Here is a 14,896-nt window from a genome sequence, read left to right on the forward strand (position 1 = left end):
TCCCTTTCCTTTGCTTACAGGGTGTAGTGGACCAGAAAGAGGGCTGCTGGAGCCGGCTGGACATGTCGGAAATCAGCGAGGAGGCTGAATTTACTAAATAAATTAAGTTTCAGCTGGGGTGGGCGAATTCAGCAAAAAGCTTCATTCAAAATGCAGGCAATTGCGGATGGCACTCCCCATGACTGGGGTTGCAGGTGTAAAACTATGGCATCAATTACATTCAGTGCTGATACCAGGGGCTCAGGCTTGGGCTTCGTTATCCTGTAAATGCTCTCATACTCACCACATGCACGTTACAGAGACTCGCAGTTGGCTGCCATGGCCCAGCTGAGGTCTACACCCCTGCGCCAAGCATCATTGCCACATTTGAAAGGCTTCAGTTTCAAATAATCCAATGGGCAGACAGCAAGTTGTTTTGGGACTAGGGGAGAGCACATTCTTAAAACAATGCAAGGACTAGAAAGAGTACAATTGCAATGCATCCATCAGGGCTAAAACTCAACGCAATTAGATATTTGATTACCTTTGTGTACATGCAACAAGTATAATACTAATTTGTGTGAGGTGTGTCATTTAAACTTTAGCAGTTGACTAGGGAACTACTTTGCAATGTCAGTAAAGCTTGGAGGATGCTGGGGCATCCAATACAGGCACTTGAACTCTGTCATTAACAAATGTGTTAGATTTCCTGCAGGACATAGATCCAATTGAGTGTAATGATAAGTGCAGGTGTACTACATCCTTTTTATGTTCACTAGAACCATAATAGTAGAGGTAAAGGTTACCATGCTTGTTTTCAATTGAGGCATAAGCATCATCGAAGCTGCATGCAACTCTAGGGATTAAACATCTTAAAACAGTCTCACTTTGGCATGTTTAATGTTGGGGAGAGGAGCCGGTGTGGGAAGTACTCAAAAATAAGGGGAACATAACTATTCTAAAAGGTAGATCACAAGAAAAGTGGTTAGTTTAAACAGTAATTCCAAGTTGGTTCCAGATGTCAACCATCCCTCCCCCATCACCTTACACCCAACTTCAAAGTGACAAAGTAGATCATTGGATAAGGTGTGCATGTTACATAATTCTGGACTGCAGGACCAATAAAAACAATTGGGTCATTACACATTATTTTAAGCAATTAAAAACATATTAACCTTTCCAGATTTGAGGGATTAACTCCAAACTACTATCGATAGGAGGGCCTGGAAGAGATCCAAAATCCCCTGGGAATTAGGGTAGTAGACCGAAGGGATCAGTTGATTGAAAGTGGTATAACATCCATTTATTGTATGGTATGGTTATTTATAAAGCGCCTATACACAGGGCAAGTGTTTCTAAGTGCTCATGGAGGGAGGGAGGGAACAAGGGGAAAAATAGTCATGCAGGGCCCCTGAATTTCTCAACGTAAAGTCTGAACAGGCAAAGTAAGTGCACATAATACAATTAACAGTGTAGATAACAGCAAATGGGTCGGACAAATATTCTGCAGTTTTTCAAAGTGCATTGAGGCGCCACCATGCAGGGAGGGGAGACAAGACAGGGAATATAGAAAGACTATGTTGAAGGCATGGTATGATCAGATCCTGCAAGTGCACAGACGGTACAGGCGATGGGGGAAGGAACAAGTGCAAGGGGGTGGGGGGAATCGAAGTGTGCCCAGTCAGTCAGAAAAACTGGGGTATGTGCTGAGAGATGCCACTCTCATGGGTCATTGACCAAGTGCAGTAGCAATGAGGCAAGTGCAGGCCCAGGGGCAGGTGCGAGAGAATTGGCAAGGGTGCCAGGGACCTGTGAGATTCTGCAGTACACCCGTGGCCAGTCTGCAAGCTGTGTGGAAAGGAGGGAGAGAGGGATAGATAGAGAGAGGTTAGCAGGGTAGAGGGGGAGAGAAGGAAGAGGAGAAAAGTAATGTCTTGAGGAGTTTCCAGAACTTAAGGAGATCAGGCTCAAGATAGAGGGCGGCAGGGAGGCTATTCCAGAGGGAGGCCCCTGTGGAGGATAAAGATCTCCCGCAAATCTCTGCTTGGAGAACTGACTCACTCGCAGAATGTTGGAGGTAGATGAGCAGAGGGTTCGGGAGGGACAGTATTTAGGTAGGCATTGTTGCAGATATGTAGGTCTCAACCCCCAGAAAGCCTTGTGGACAGTGTAGAGGGTCTTGAACTTGACCCTTGCAGCTACAGGAGCAAGTCAAGGGATTTCAGCGCCAGAGAGATGTGGTCCCTTGAGGCCAAGGATAAGTCTTGCGGTTCTTTTCAGGATGAGTTGCAGAGGGCGCAAAGCAGAGGCAGGGAGATGAGAAAGAGGCTGTTGCAATTGTCCAGCCTTGAGAGAACCAGGGCTCTGGAGACAGTGAGCCAATGGGGGAAGGTGAGAAAAGGGAGAGTACCTCCGAGGAGATGCAGTCCGTAGTTGGACTTTCTGGAAATGTCCAAAATGTGAATGGAGAAGGAGAGAGTGGAGTCGAAGATGACCCAAAGGTTTTTTGCTTCGCAGATGGGTGCGGGCGCAGGTTCAAGGGAGGCTGGCCAGAGTGAGCGGGAAAACGGGAGCAGGAGTCCCAATGTGAACGATCTCAGTCTTACTGGCTTTGAGGCAGGGGTTGTTTGCAGCACACCATGACTGAATTACAGACAGTCAGATATGAGTGAGGTAGAGGAGGTGGCTGAGGGCAGCCTGAAGCAGAGTTGCCGGTCATCTGCATAACACTGGAAGTTAGAGATGAAAGTGCCAATCACACGTGCCAGGGCAGCCATGTAGACATTGAACCAGGGGGAAAGGTTAGAACACTGGGGAATGCTCCAGGATGAAAAAGTGATAGCAGAGAGAAAGGTCCCATGTTCCACCTGGGTCAGAAAGTAAGGAGGTAACCACGCCAGAGCCTATCCTGCAATTCCCAGGGTGTCACGGAGACGTACAATCAGGATGTTGTGGTTTACTGTGTCAAAGGCAGGGGCGAGGTCAAGAATGAGGACAGAGGGAGTGTTAGGGTCAGGATATGAGTGCAGGTGTTCAGAAGAGCAGTTTCCGTGCCTCTGGATGCTTTAAAGCGAAACTGATGGTCGTGGAGGCAACAAGCAGATTCAGTGTGGAGGGTGAGCTGAGAGATTGCCAACTTCTACAGGAGTTTGCCCAGGAAATGGGTGCTAGAGATGAGGCAATAGTTTGCCTGGATGGAGGGGTCGGCGGAGGGTTTAAGCAGAGGGTGCACAAGGGAGTACTTAAGAGAAGTTGGGAAAACTCCAGTGGCAAAAGGGATTGCAGAGATCAGCCAAGACTGGATCGAGAGTCTGTTGTCCTTAATTGGTTTTGGAGGGACAGGGGTCTACCTGTTTTGAGGAGGCCTTCATAGACCTGACTGGTCAGGTGTGATGGGAATGAGAGGAGAGGCAAAGTGGTGGAGGGGCTAAGGGAGGCTCCAGAGGTGTTGGTGTATGATAGTGTGGAAGTGAGGGAGGACACGATGCCTTGGGTTTTTGAGGTGAAATGTGCAGGCAGGGCCGAGCAAAGGTCCTGGGTGGTTGTGACAGAAGAGGAGGTTGCTGCAGCATTGGCCAGTTCTTTACAGACGTTGAAATGTTCGGCCGTGTTTGATGCCACAGAGATGCAAGCTTCAATAAAGACTCTTCTTTGTGTGGATGCAGAGTCAATATTGTCTCTGAAGGAGGCGGCAGGCCAGTTTGTCAGAGGGTCCGCCTGACGAATGACATTTATTCTCAGCTGCCCTAGACTTACTTTTAAGGGCAGCCAGATCCGAGTTGTACCAAGAGTTGCACTTTTTGGAAGGCTTCAATCGGACCCTCATGCCAGGGGCAAGAGTATCAAGGCTGTTAGAGATAGAGAGATTGAAGTTAGTGAGGGCTGTGTCAGGGTGCGAGTCAGCTGCAGGAGTAGGAGGTGGAGAGTAGGTGGAGGCAAAGGCAGCCGTTGTCACTCTTTTCAAGGGTCTGGTAACTTTGAAACCTAGTGGCCACACTGGGTGTGCGGATGCAAGAGGAGAGCTTCAAGCGTGAAGAGAGAAGAGTGTGTTCTGTCCAAGAGACGGAGGTAGTGAGAGGGGTAGAGAGAGGGATGTTGGGGGGGATCAGAGCATCCAAAGTGTGGCCCGCTGTGTGTGGAGCCAGAAAGTAAGATGAGAGGGAGAGAGCATTGCATAGGTTGCGGAAAGGTCCTGAGGAGTCCGGAGAGTCTGGATGGATGTTGAGGTCACCAAGCAGGAGGAGTTGAGAGGAGGAGAGTAGGGAGGAGGCCAGGTCAGCCCATTCCGAGATGAAGAGAGTGGACTGCCCTCGTGGCCGATAGAAGGTGGCCATAAGGAGAGAAGATTTAGAAAGAGTGAGCCTGCAGACGAGGCACTCAAAGAAGGAGTAGGTCTGAGCGGGGATGAATGACAGGCATCCATTCTGGGAAGGGAAGATAACCACCACTCCCTCTCCTGACCCCTTGGGCCTGGGCACAGACAGGATATTTTATCCTTCAGAGAGGAGTGTGTCAAAACTCGTGACAGAGCGGTCCTTGAACCATGTCTCCCTGATGGCAAGCACATCTAGATCCATGCGTTCAAGGAGGTTGTAGATGTCAGTCTAGTGTTTTACAGCAGAACGAGAGTTAAATGTGGCAATATGGAGCAGCTTGCCATCTCTGAAGGTCTTCCGTGGGGGGCACGCAGGGGGACAGTGGTCCCTCCTGAGGGTGGCAAGAGAGCCAGAGGGATAGTGGTGAATGGCAGAGGAGCCAAGTCCGACAAAGGCGCCTGGACAGTGAGGCAAGACAAGGGTGCCTGTGCAGAGGAAGAGGAAGGCACAGCAGGCAAGGGAGCCTGTCCAGGGGGAGAAGTAAGGTTTGAGAGGCGAGGCAGGAGCCTGTCAAAGAGAAGATTGGGTTGAGGAACCTGAACCAAGATGGTTCCATTCAGATGGAAATTAATGATGACCCTGGAAATGGTGAAAACACAGGGGGGGAGGGAAGAGAGAGAGAGACAAGAGGGTACCGGGGGTGGGGTGGGGTGGGCACTGAGGACAAGGTATGACGTGCAGGACTTAATGCAGAATGTACTCAACAGCAACCCCTTTGTAAAAAGGTAGTAATTAACAGTTGTGCACCCAGCACGAGGCGATTTTAAGAAAGGTAACAGCAAGTACACAGCCAAGTTCAATCCTAGCTAAGGCAGAAAGAAACACAATGCAACAAGTGCACACAGCCTCGAGTGTTTGCTGAACCAGAAGGAACACTGCAGCAAGTATGCTGAAAAAAAGCACAGTTCTGAATGAACCTTCCACTTGGCACAGTAGGCCAAATGGGAATAGGTGTACGGTCAAACAGTAGGATGGAGGCACCACTGAAAATTATTTTTCACACAGGCACTTTCAACGCAGGAAGGAGGCACAGGGTTGTTCATCAAATATCGATGAGGCATTTTTCAAAGAAACCATTGTCCGAGTTCTTAAAGGGTCTTCTTTAAAAGGTCAACATTATTAATCTACTGCATCAATTGGTTCATAATACGTATAATCTACACGACAATTGTGTATTATCACTTATAACATGTTTTAACAGTAAAGCGAATTTGCTGGCAAACTCAGTAAACTCGAGAGCTTCCAGTAAACAACGCAACTGAATTGGAAAAGCGTGAGTCATTTGCTCCAGTCATTTTTTTTCTGTTGCTCCTTTCCTCTCCCCGCCAGCTCCACCCATAGCCTCCCCCTCCTCCCCCACGCCTTGGAAAGTCTGCATGCAGAGCTGCACGATCTCACAGAAAACAGGAAGAGGGGTGGGGGGCAGGCTCCACCAGTGGAAGGCGTTCCACAATAACTGCTGCAGGGTCAAAAGTTTACCATGGCTTCAATTTCACCTTTTAGCAGCCAATCAGAAGACCGTACACATGCAGGCAGAAAACAGCTAGCTAGAAACGCATGTTAGCACAGAATACCAAGCGTACATTTTCCAATAAGAAAGTCAGGTTCGCATTGCGATAAACACAGTCTAGGGATCCAATAAGGAAGACCCCTGGTATTTCCAATAAGGACGGCACAGGGGTATTTAACTGGCAGAATTACGTCCAGAACCAGGAGATGGGTTCATCCTTCAAGTGTCCCGTTCATTGTTTAATACTTGAACGAGCTCCAAAAAACACAAAAACATACATCCAATCAATCAATCGCACCAATGAGCCAACGCATGCAGAGGACTATCCGCAAATTAAGACATCTTGCAGAATAGCACAGCGAAGTCAGTTTCTCTTTTAGAGGTCATAAATGAAAGCGGCCCAATGGAAAATGGTCTCCTAAAGGAACACGCGCTGCTGTATTATAATTTATCAGTAATCAAGACGGCACGCCGTTTGGAGGACTAAAACGCCTCTTGCCTTTCGTAGTGCCCAACTCTCCGCACACATTCAGGTTATACTTGAATAATCACACTGACAGCAAAACGCGTATAAAGGCCTTAATAAACACGGGTGTTTTTTTTTTTTTAATTGCGTTTACAACAGCGTTATGAGTACCAAGTAGGGCTCGGAATGACAGCTTATTATACAAGTCCTTACAAGTCAGAATCGAAAAGTCAAAATTATTTTAGCAACAATCCTATCCATAAATTTATGCTCAACACCGTAACACCAAGTTCTACCAGAGACTTACACCATGCGACTATCAAATTCCGAGTGCTCCGACAAAATTCCATTCTGAAATTACTATTGCTCTGCGCAGTGGCTAAAACAACCATGCAGCCTCACCAATATAACTAAAACAGCACTGCTCCAAATCTTAAATGTGAAACGGCACAGTCTGATTAGTATTTACAACCCAAATAAAATAATGGCCAACCAAGGAAGTAAAGGGAATTTAACAAAACAATCTGTTGTATAATAATCCGCTCACAGGTGGCTTGTAGCAACAGGCGTTATTCAGCATGAACACATGCAATAACTGGTAACCCTGGAAGAGGGTCCATTGAATGTTTATGGGCTGCTTGGGAGTAGGTTGCAGTCCCTGGGGACCCAGGCTGTTATGGTGGCCTTGTGGCAGTCTTCAGGTCCTAAATAAGCAGGAGCACCACGTCTGCTGCGCGTTACTGGTGCCTTTCACCGTCTGCCGCTTGGAGCGCTTCCGGGCGAGATCTCCCGAGACTCGCCGTGCCGCGTCTCGCAAGCTTCCTACACAATCGATGCACACAACCCAATAAAAACACAAAAGTGTCAACCCTGCAACAGGAACAGAGAATGCATTTAAACAAGGGCACTCTAGATAGATAAGCAGAGGTTTTAAAACAAACAAAAAACAAGGTATATCAAAAAGGTTTGATCTTTCAAAGTCAGAGAAGGGGAGGCAAGTCAATATTGTACGTTGAGGTGGACCAGGAGGGCATCTTCAAACACCTTTTGCATCTTGTCTTTAAGGCTCAAGTTGTACATTCCTGGAGCAAGTCAACAGTACAACTATCCTCTGCTGAGTCTATTCCATACCCAAGACACTGTGTGGGTGGCTGCCAGCAAGTAGAGACAGCATATGAGTCAGTTGCTTCCACCTGCGTGAAGTCAGTCAGCATCGACATTGATAAAAACCTCTCCTTCAAGACACACATAGCTAAGAAAATGCTTGGTATCAGCTCTCACTCCTGAGAAACGTCAAGCCCTTCCACCCTCCAGATAGCTTTAGATCCACTGTTCAAGCACAGGTCCTTTCACACCTGTAGGGGGGCAATGCACTCCTGGAAGGGATCCCATCGTCTTCGCTTGTGCCCCTGAGCAATGTCCTACATGTGGCTGCACGCCTCATTAAGGATCTACACAGATACGACCACATAACTGCAGCCCTCATCCATCTTCACTGGCTCCCACTTCACGCAACACCTTTGAGTCTTGCTGCATCATCTATAAGGCAATCGTCCTCGAGTCCCCTAGCTACCTCACGGAGAAACTCAGCATCTCCAGCGGACAGCCCACAACCAGAAGCCAGTAAACACAGACTTGAAATCCGCAAAAAAGGAAAGGGCCAGAAAACCAGCCTTCTCTGCCTACGCCACAAGACTATGGAACCTCCTCCCCAGTCTGCATCAGACTCGCCCCCACAATTCAGAAAAGAGCTCAAGATCGCCTCTTCAAGAAGTCTCTCCTCAACACCTATGCCATCACGTCACCCCTCGCGCCACCCGACTCGCTAGACCCCACCCGCTCTTCTCCTCCCTGCCACCCGGTACATCTGTACCCCTCCTCTGTGCCCCTCTGCTATCTAGCTCCGTTGCTTCTCGAAGCTAGGTCTGCAGTCAATACAATAGTAAGTGACTGCAGCATTGCTCAACAAAGACACCAAAAGGATATCCAAATGTTTAATTACCTAATCCCAGTAGCCACTGTGCCATAACCAGGCATGCGTTATATTTAAAGTTTAAAGTGCCACCAAGCAGACTAGAATCAACCGTGCAGACAATTAGAAAGCCACCTCTTGTGTGTTGCAACTTTGTGTTCCAGCAGCGGTACAAAATGCAGGTATGACCTTTTGAACCTGCAGGTGCTGGGGGTGTCAGGAGACTATCACTGCAAAAGCACAAATGTGCACTACAATATTGGCATAGAGCATGACGAGAGGGTCCGATTAGCAGTCATTCTTTTCAGAAAAAGATTACATGCAACATTTTGATTAAAAAACGCTTAATTTATCCAGCCCTAGATCTGCGAGTCCATAACCGCAGGTGTGGTTCATTAGAGGAGAAAGCCAAATTGTAGGTGCAAAAAGGAGAATTCTAGGTGTTCGAAGGAGGCTGATACCATGACAAGACCACATGATCCAAAGTTGGTAGAGGGCTTCTTTCACATCTTGGCCTCCAGAACCATTTGCAATTAAGGAAAGGAGTTCTGTTGTGTAGACACATCTGGGAAGTATATAGAAATTAACAGAGAAGACTGGGGATGGGATGGGAGGCAAGGCACACCTATCAATCCATGTCCTTGAGAGCAAGATAGAGACTGAGGCCAAAAACCTATCATGCAACAGAAATCCAAAAAGATATCTGGTATCACCATAAAAGCGGTCAAAAGTCTTGCACACATTGAGGAAATAAGGACAACTTTCCGCAATGGTGCAGAGGATAGCAAGAAGAGTGAGAAATGAGAAGCAGCGAAGAGCATGGGACAGGAAAATTGGATGAGGTCACAAAAGAGTGAAGAGAAGAAAGGCAAGGGACAGATTGAAGGGGAGATCGAAATAACTTAGGGGGCCTGTGAAGACCCAGAAAAGGGCAACGTCCTACATGATTGTGATACCGATGTGCAACAGTTGTGAAATCTCTGCTTCCCCTCCCCACCCACGCCCTTAAAATTAATGCGTGGACACAACCAAATCCCTGCCACTTCCCTCTCACCATCACTGTCCACTCCCCAGTCTACTGCTCTCCTCTCTCCAGATACTTCACAGCCTCCTCTACGGATCCCGAGTTGTCCTTGTTCGCCCTCTAAAACATTCCAGAGAGGACACTTCACACTGGATTTCCTCTTCAGAATACATGACACAGGGCAACCAGAAACAAGATTGTTCAATACCTGCAAATTGCTTATTTTTGCAGAATCAGAGATTGTCAATAGGGAGCACTCTGCAATCTGAGCCTGTAATGAGCCAGTAACTGGAGCACCTGAGCCTCTTTAAAAGCATTGCTGTTAACAGTGGGGTTGGGGGTCAGAAGAATGACAAACATGAAAAACACTGAATACAGTACAGGAGCCATGGTGATGAAGAAAAAAAAAAAAAATCTCCAACCCCAAGACAAGGGGACAACCGTGTCTCGGTAAGAGTTGATACTCATTCACTAAGCAGGAACATTAATCATCAGGTTTCCTAAATAAAGGTGCTTAGGATCTCAAAACACTGTTGTGAACGGAATTCCAGGTTAACACCATGAACCTGGGGTACTGTTAAGCATTAGAAGCGGACTCAAGAAATACAGTCCTATATAACCAGTCATTTGTTTTAGGTTCATCTGCTACCCTTGCACTTTTTTTCCTAGCAATGACGGTTGTGTTTTTAAGTTTCCTCCCTCAGCTTCTCTATAGGTCTTCTTCCAAACCAGGCCTATACCAACTTTTTTTAAAAACGCATTGACCCTTATTCACTGGTCCCAGTTTTTCCAGAGTCCACTACACTGATTCCATGTTAGCACCGTCACAAGCAGAGACTGTCGAGACCAAGTATTCTAGGAACCTTACCCTTAAGACTTATCACAGCAAGTTCACTGTTGAAAAATGTAAGTGAAATGCTAACTGTTGGGGAGAATTATCATTTCTGTGCCAATTCCTTTCAACCGAAGAGACCCCCAGCTCTTTTGTTGGACTTTAGGACTTTAATTTTTATCCTTGGTGAGACCTTTTCCTCACTCTCTCGTATTTTTGATCTAATTTGGATTCTGTATTCTCTGTTTTTGGATTCTGACAAACTCCATAGGCATCTACTTTTGTATGGTGACACCAAAGCACCCTCAGTGCAGTGTCACAGATAAGAGTCCTTTGGATTTCTCTTAAGGTTTAAATACCTTCTCTTGGGCAAACTATGGTCCCCAAGAGTACTCAAGTGAAATAGATTTTACTTACTTTTTCTCTCTGTAGATCCAGCACACCCCATCTTATGTGGAGTGCTAGGGGGTTACTTAGTAGCCCCACTTTTCTACTTACTCATGTAACATTTTTATGTTACCTTCACAACTTTAAATGGCTGGTGGCAGTGGTTTAATTTTCCGACCATTGTGTGTTTCTACTGCAGGCTGAACCCTCAGCTGCAGTATAGCACCCATGGGTGACCATTGTGTCAAAACGGCCAGGTCTTTTTTCGCCATTTCTTGTTATTGAGGTCTTTCTTGTGTTTTACTCTGTGCGCCAATCTAGGTTTAACCCTTTTGTTAGTTTTGCCTTTGGCGGCCTTCAGTGCTGAAACCCGCCCCTGGCTCCAGTGTGTCTGGCAGGGTAGGAAGCAAGGGAGGTGCCCAAAACTCCCAGTCTTTAGTTTCCTTAGTTACCTGAATGCACCCAGTCCCGATTGGCAGCCATCCCAGAGAGCTGGGAGGCTGCCGAGGAGTGTTGACCCTGCAGGGGAGCTCAGGGTGGCGGGATTGACGCCTCCCTTGGTCCGGGCGGACCACCCCTGCAGGCCGTGGTGCGGCAGTGAAAGGCGAACAGAATCGGGCCAAAGGGTGGAGGCCCGCGCCGGGGCCCGCGGACTCGGGCAGCTGCGATCCCCGTGTGTCCCCCCCCCCCCACACAATCCTGCTGGGTTGCCTCCGGGGGAGAGGAGTGTGCCGGGAGGAGACGGTGCCCGGGCTTCGGAGGGAGAGAGGTGGAGAAGGTGGGTGACCGGGCGGCCACGGAAATAGCCTGCCCCTATGTGGGAGCCTGAGGCGCTGGCCTGCTGATCCCTGGACATACGTGGACTGCGCCTCGGCTGCCGGCCCCGGGGGTCGTTGGTCCGGCCTGCGGAGTCGCCTGGGCGCTGCCCCCCGTGGTCCTGCGGGGCTACTGCTGGTGGGAGAGCTGTGATGGAGGAGGGACGCCGGCCCTCAAATATCAGCAACGGGTCTTTGGGATTGGGTCGCCATCTTCTCTTTACAAGGTGGAACACACCGATTTAATGATTGTGCACCTAAATGATTGACTCACGGATAATGTCTACATAGATATTGCAAATCAAAGGTTCACATCCTGGCAAGAGCTTTTTCATCCTGACAAATCAGATTGAGTTGGGTAGTAGCAACACCTGTTCTTTGAAGCGCAGGTGGGCAGGTGGAACGCACAAGTGAGGGCCTCTGGCCCCCTGCCTGCATAGACTGGTTGGGACTTTGGGGAGACCCAGAGGGCTACAGGTCGACCAGGAAGATCCCCAGGATCCTGCAGAATCCACAGAAGATATACTAGCCTGGGGTCCCCTCCCTCTGGCGGATCAAGGGGGCACCACTGGCGGCTGCCTCGGGTTTCCCCTGGGCACCGACACCGTGTCTATGGGAGCTTGGGACATTTACCGAGTGAATCACAGGCGACCACCTTCTGGACCCGAAGATCAGGGATACCCCCCCTCCGAATGGGGCGACATACACTCTGCAAGAACACTGCGCAGAACAACATGGACAAATACACCACGGTTGTCTCGGAGAGGTCCCCCTCTGCCACCGACCAAGCCGGAAAAGGCAATCCAACCAGCGAAACAGGGCAGGCACTATCCTTTATGGACATTATGGCCACCATTGGGGAGTCAAGGACGTCTGTGGAAAGGAAAATAGACGGCTTGTCCTCCTTTCTCTGCCAAGACTTCAGGAACCCGTCAGCCCGGGTAGGGGAAACAAAGGAGAATCTCCGACGCTGAGGATACGGCCCAGAGAGTGGAAGAGCGCCTAAGGCAAATGGAGAAAAAAAAACTTGCCAATCTCGAAGTTAGAGCTGAAGACAGCGAAGGCCGGTCCAGACGTAGCAACCTTTGCATCCTCGGGTTTCCCGAAAGGGAGGAAGACCCGTCTATGAGCTCTTCCTGGAGGGCTTGCTTGCTGATTTAATGGCTCCCCAAAAGCTCTCCAAATTGGTTTCAATTGTGAGGGCACACAGAGTCCCCTCGGGCAGAGTGGTACCCGGAGCGCCGCCACGAACTCATGAATTTCCATGATCGGGACACAATCCTCCACATGACGCGCTCAAAGGGCCCAATTAGGTATAATGGGATTCGTATAGGGTTTTTTCCGGACTATACGCGGGAGGTTCAAAAGGCCCGTGAGTCGTACGACTCCAAGCGCAAGCTGGCAGCATTGAGCAAATATGCACTGTTCTTCCCGGCTACCCTCAAGTTGTATCATAACAGCAAGGTTCATGTGTTCCAGAATCCAAAAGAAGCCTGGTACTGGCTCGAAACCCAGGTCTTATCCTCCCCAAGACCCAAGGAACGTACTCCTAGTAGGGAATCTGGCAATACTACCCCGAGTCGGGAACAAACACCCACCCCAAGCATAGACAGCACAGAAGAGAACTCCCCGGGAGGAAATGGAAGGGCATGGGAACCATGGGGGCACAGGCGGGCCCTCGACGAGGTGGGGCCTAACATTCCCTCTGCACTTCCTTCCAGATGATGCAGCAGATGCCCAATTCATGGGACATAACCATTTCAACGGGCAGCCCAGGGCGGATGGTGGCGCACTAACCCCCTGGGGGGGCTTACCGAACAGGTTTTACTGTTGGTTGCAGGTTTGGGCGACAGGTACCCCAAGTTGGGGGGGGGGGGAGGTACGGGGTGAGGGGAGTTTATGGGGGTGGTTTATAAATTCTGCAGAACCCGATGCTAAGGCGTCAGATGTTAAAGGCGCCAGTTGCGCCGTAGAACGGGTGATCCAGTGTTTCGGACACCAGACATGGTTTCAGTTTATAAGTGCAGTCTTTTGGTGGGGATAGGACAGAGGCTGGTGCGGCCTCAGGGGGGGGGCATGTGAACCGAATAACCTTTTCTGATGGTAGAACGCAACCTACATAACGGGATGCGAGGAGGGCAGTTGTCCTTGTTGAGTTGGAATGTGAACGGCCTTGGTTTAGGCATCAAACAGAAGTTAATACTGGAGTACCTTAATAGATACTCCCCAGACGTGGCCTTCCTTATGGAGACCCACTTGGTTGGAACGGAATGTGGGTTCTTCAAAAGATCCAATTACCTGCAGTCCTATCAGGCGGGACTCTCAAGGGGCGGCAGGGGCGCAAATGGTACTGTTTCAAAAGCGTATCCCCTTTCAGGTTAAAAAGGTCCGCACGGACCCGGGTGGTCGATATGTGGTGGTGCTGGGTGACCTGTGGGGAGAGAGGTGGGGCCTCATGGTGGTATACACACCGCCTACACCTCACTGGGGTCCTCGTTCACGACCTACAGCTAATAATATGGGAGGAGAGAGCGGAGGTGTGGGCTCTAGGGGGGATTTCAACAAAGTAATGGAGGGGGCTAAGGATAGGTCCCGCAGAGGGGCCACGATCCGGGAGGGCCCAACGCCACTTTATAGGTTCAGTGTCTCCACTGGGCTATTAGATACCTGGAGGGCTCTTCATATGAATGAGATGGGGTTCTCGTTTTATTCTCATGCACACAAAACAATTTCCAGGATTGATTACATCCTTATCCCCCAGAGTTCATCTCACAGACTTACATCTGCGACCCTCAGGGCCAGAGGGATTTTGGACCACTCTCCCCTGCTAGTGATCCTCAAGAGCAAACAATAGCCAGACACCACCTGGCGCCTGAATACATTATTTGGGGTTCCCAGAGATAGCCGAGGGGCTGTCAAAAAAATCAAATTAATACTTTGAGCTAAATACAGGCTCGGTTGAGTGTCCAATCACTATCTGGGAGGCCTACAAATCCGTCCTTTGCGGAGAAGCTCTTTCCTTTGTGGCCGCCCACCGGCGAAGTCACATTCGGGAACTCAGAGGCACAGGGGCTTGTTTCCGAGCGGGAGGCTCAATTCTTGGAGTTAGGCACGAAGCCTCACAAGAGGACCTGGAAACAGCACAAGAGACCCTGGGTAATCTGGCCCTGGCTAACACTCGGACCGCCTATTGGTTGATCCTGCGCCAGATTTATGAATGGGTGGGAATAAGGTGGGGAAGGCATTAGCTTGGCTGTAGAGGCGGGAACAACGCAAAAGGTATGTCCAAATGATCTGAATGTCCAACGGGGAGAGGTTGACGGAGGACTCCGCCATAGCGGAGGCCTTTGCCAAGTATTACGAACACCTGTATTCCCCCTCCGACGAGCGCCTCGAGACTGAAAATTCAAACTTCCTGGATAGGATTGTACTCCCTCGCCTCACCGTACAGCAAAGGGTTGCACTCTACCTGGAGCTGACGGAGGACGAATTACAATCAGCGCTAACAACTCCAAACGGGTAAGACTCCGGGCTC

General features: G+C 49.2%; 1 protein-coding gene and 1 non-coding gene across 6 annotated transcripts in view; both read right to left on the bottom strand.

Annotated features, from left to right (window-relative positions):
* The window catches only part of NCOA3 (nuclear receptor coactivator 3), a 1,125,593-nt gene that overhangs the window by 917,661 nt on the left and 193,036 nt on the right, over positions 1 to 14,896 (bottom strand). The gene's annotated exons all lie outside the window — the stretch shown is intronic.
* Positions 236 to 364, bottom strand: LOC138581619 (small nucleolar RNA SNORD94). The gene has a single exon (XR_011304681.1). It is a non-coding gene; the product is annotated as a small nucleolar RNA SNORD94 (small nucleolar RNA).

Source organism: Ambystoma mexicanum, chromosome 3p, assembly GCF_040938575.1.
Source record: "Ambystoma mexicanum isolate Mex_15411 chromosome 3p, UKY_AmexF1_1, whole genome shotgun sequence".
Taxonomy (NCBI): domain Eukaryota; kingdom Metazoa; phylum Chordata; class Amphibia; order Caudata; family Ambystomatidae; genus Ambystoma; species Ambystoma mexicanum.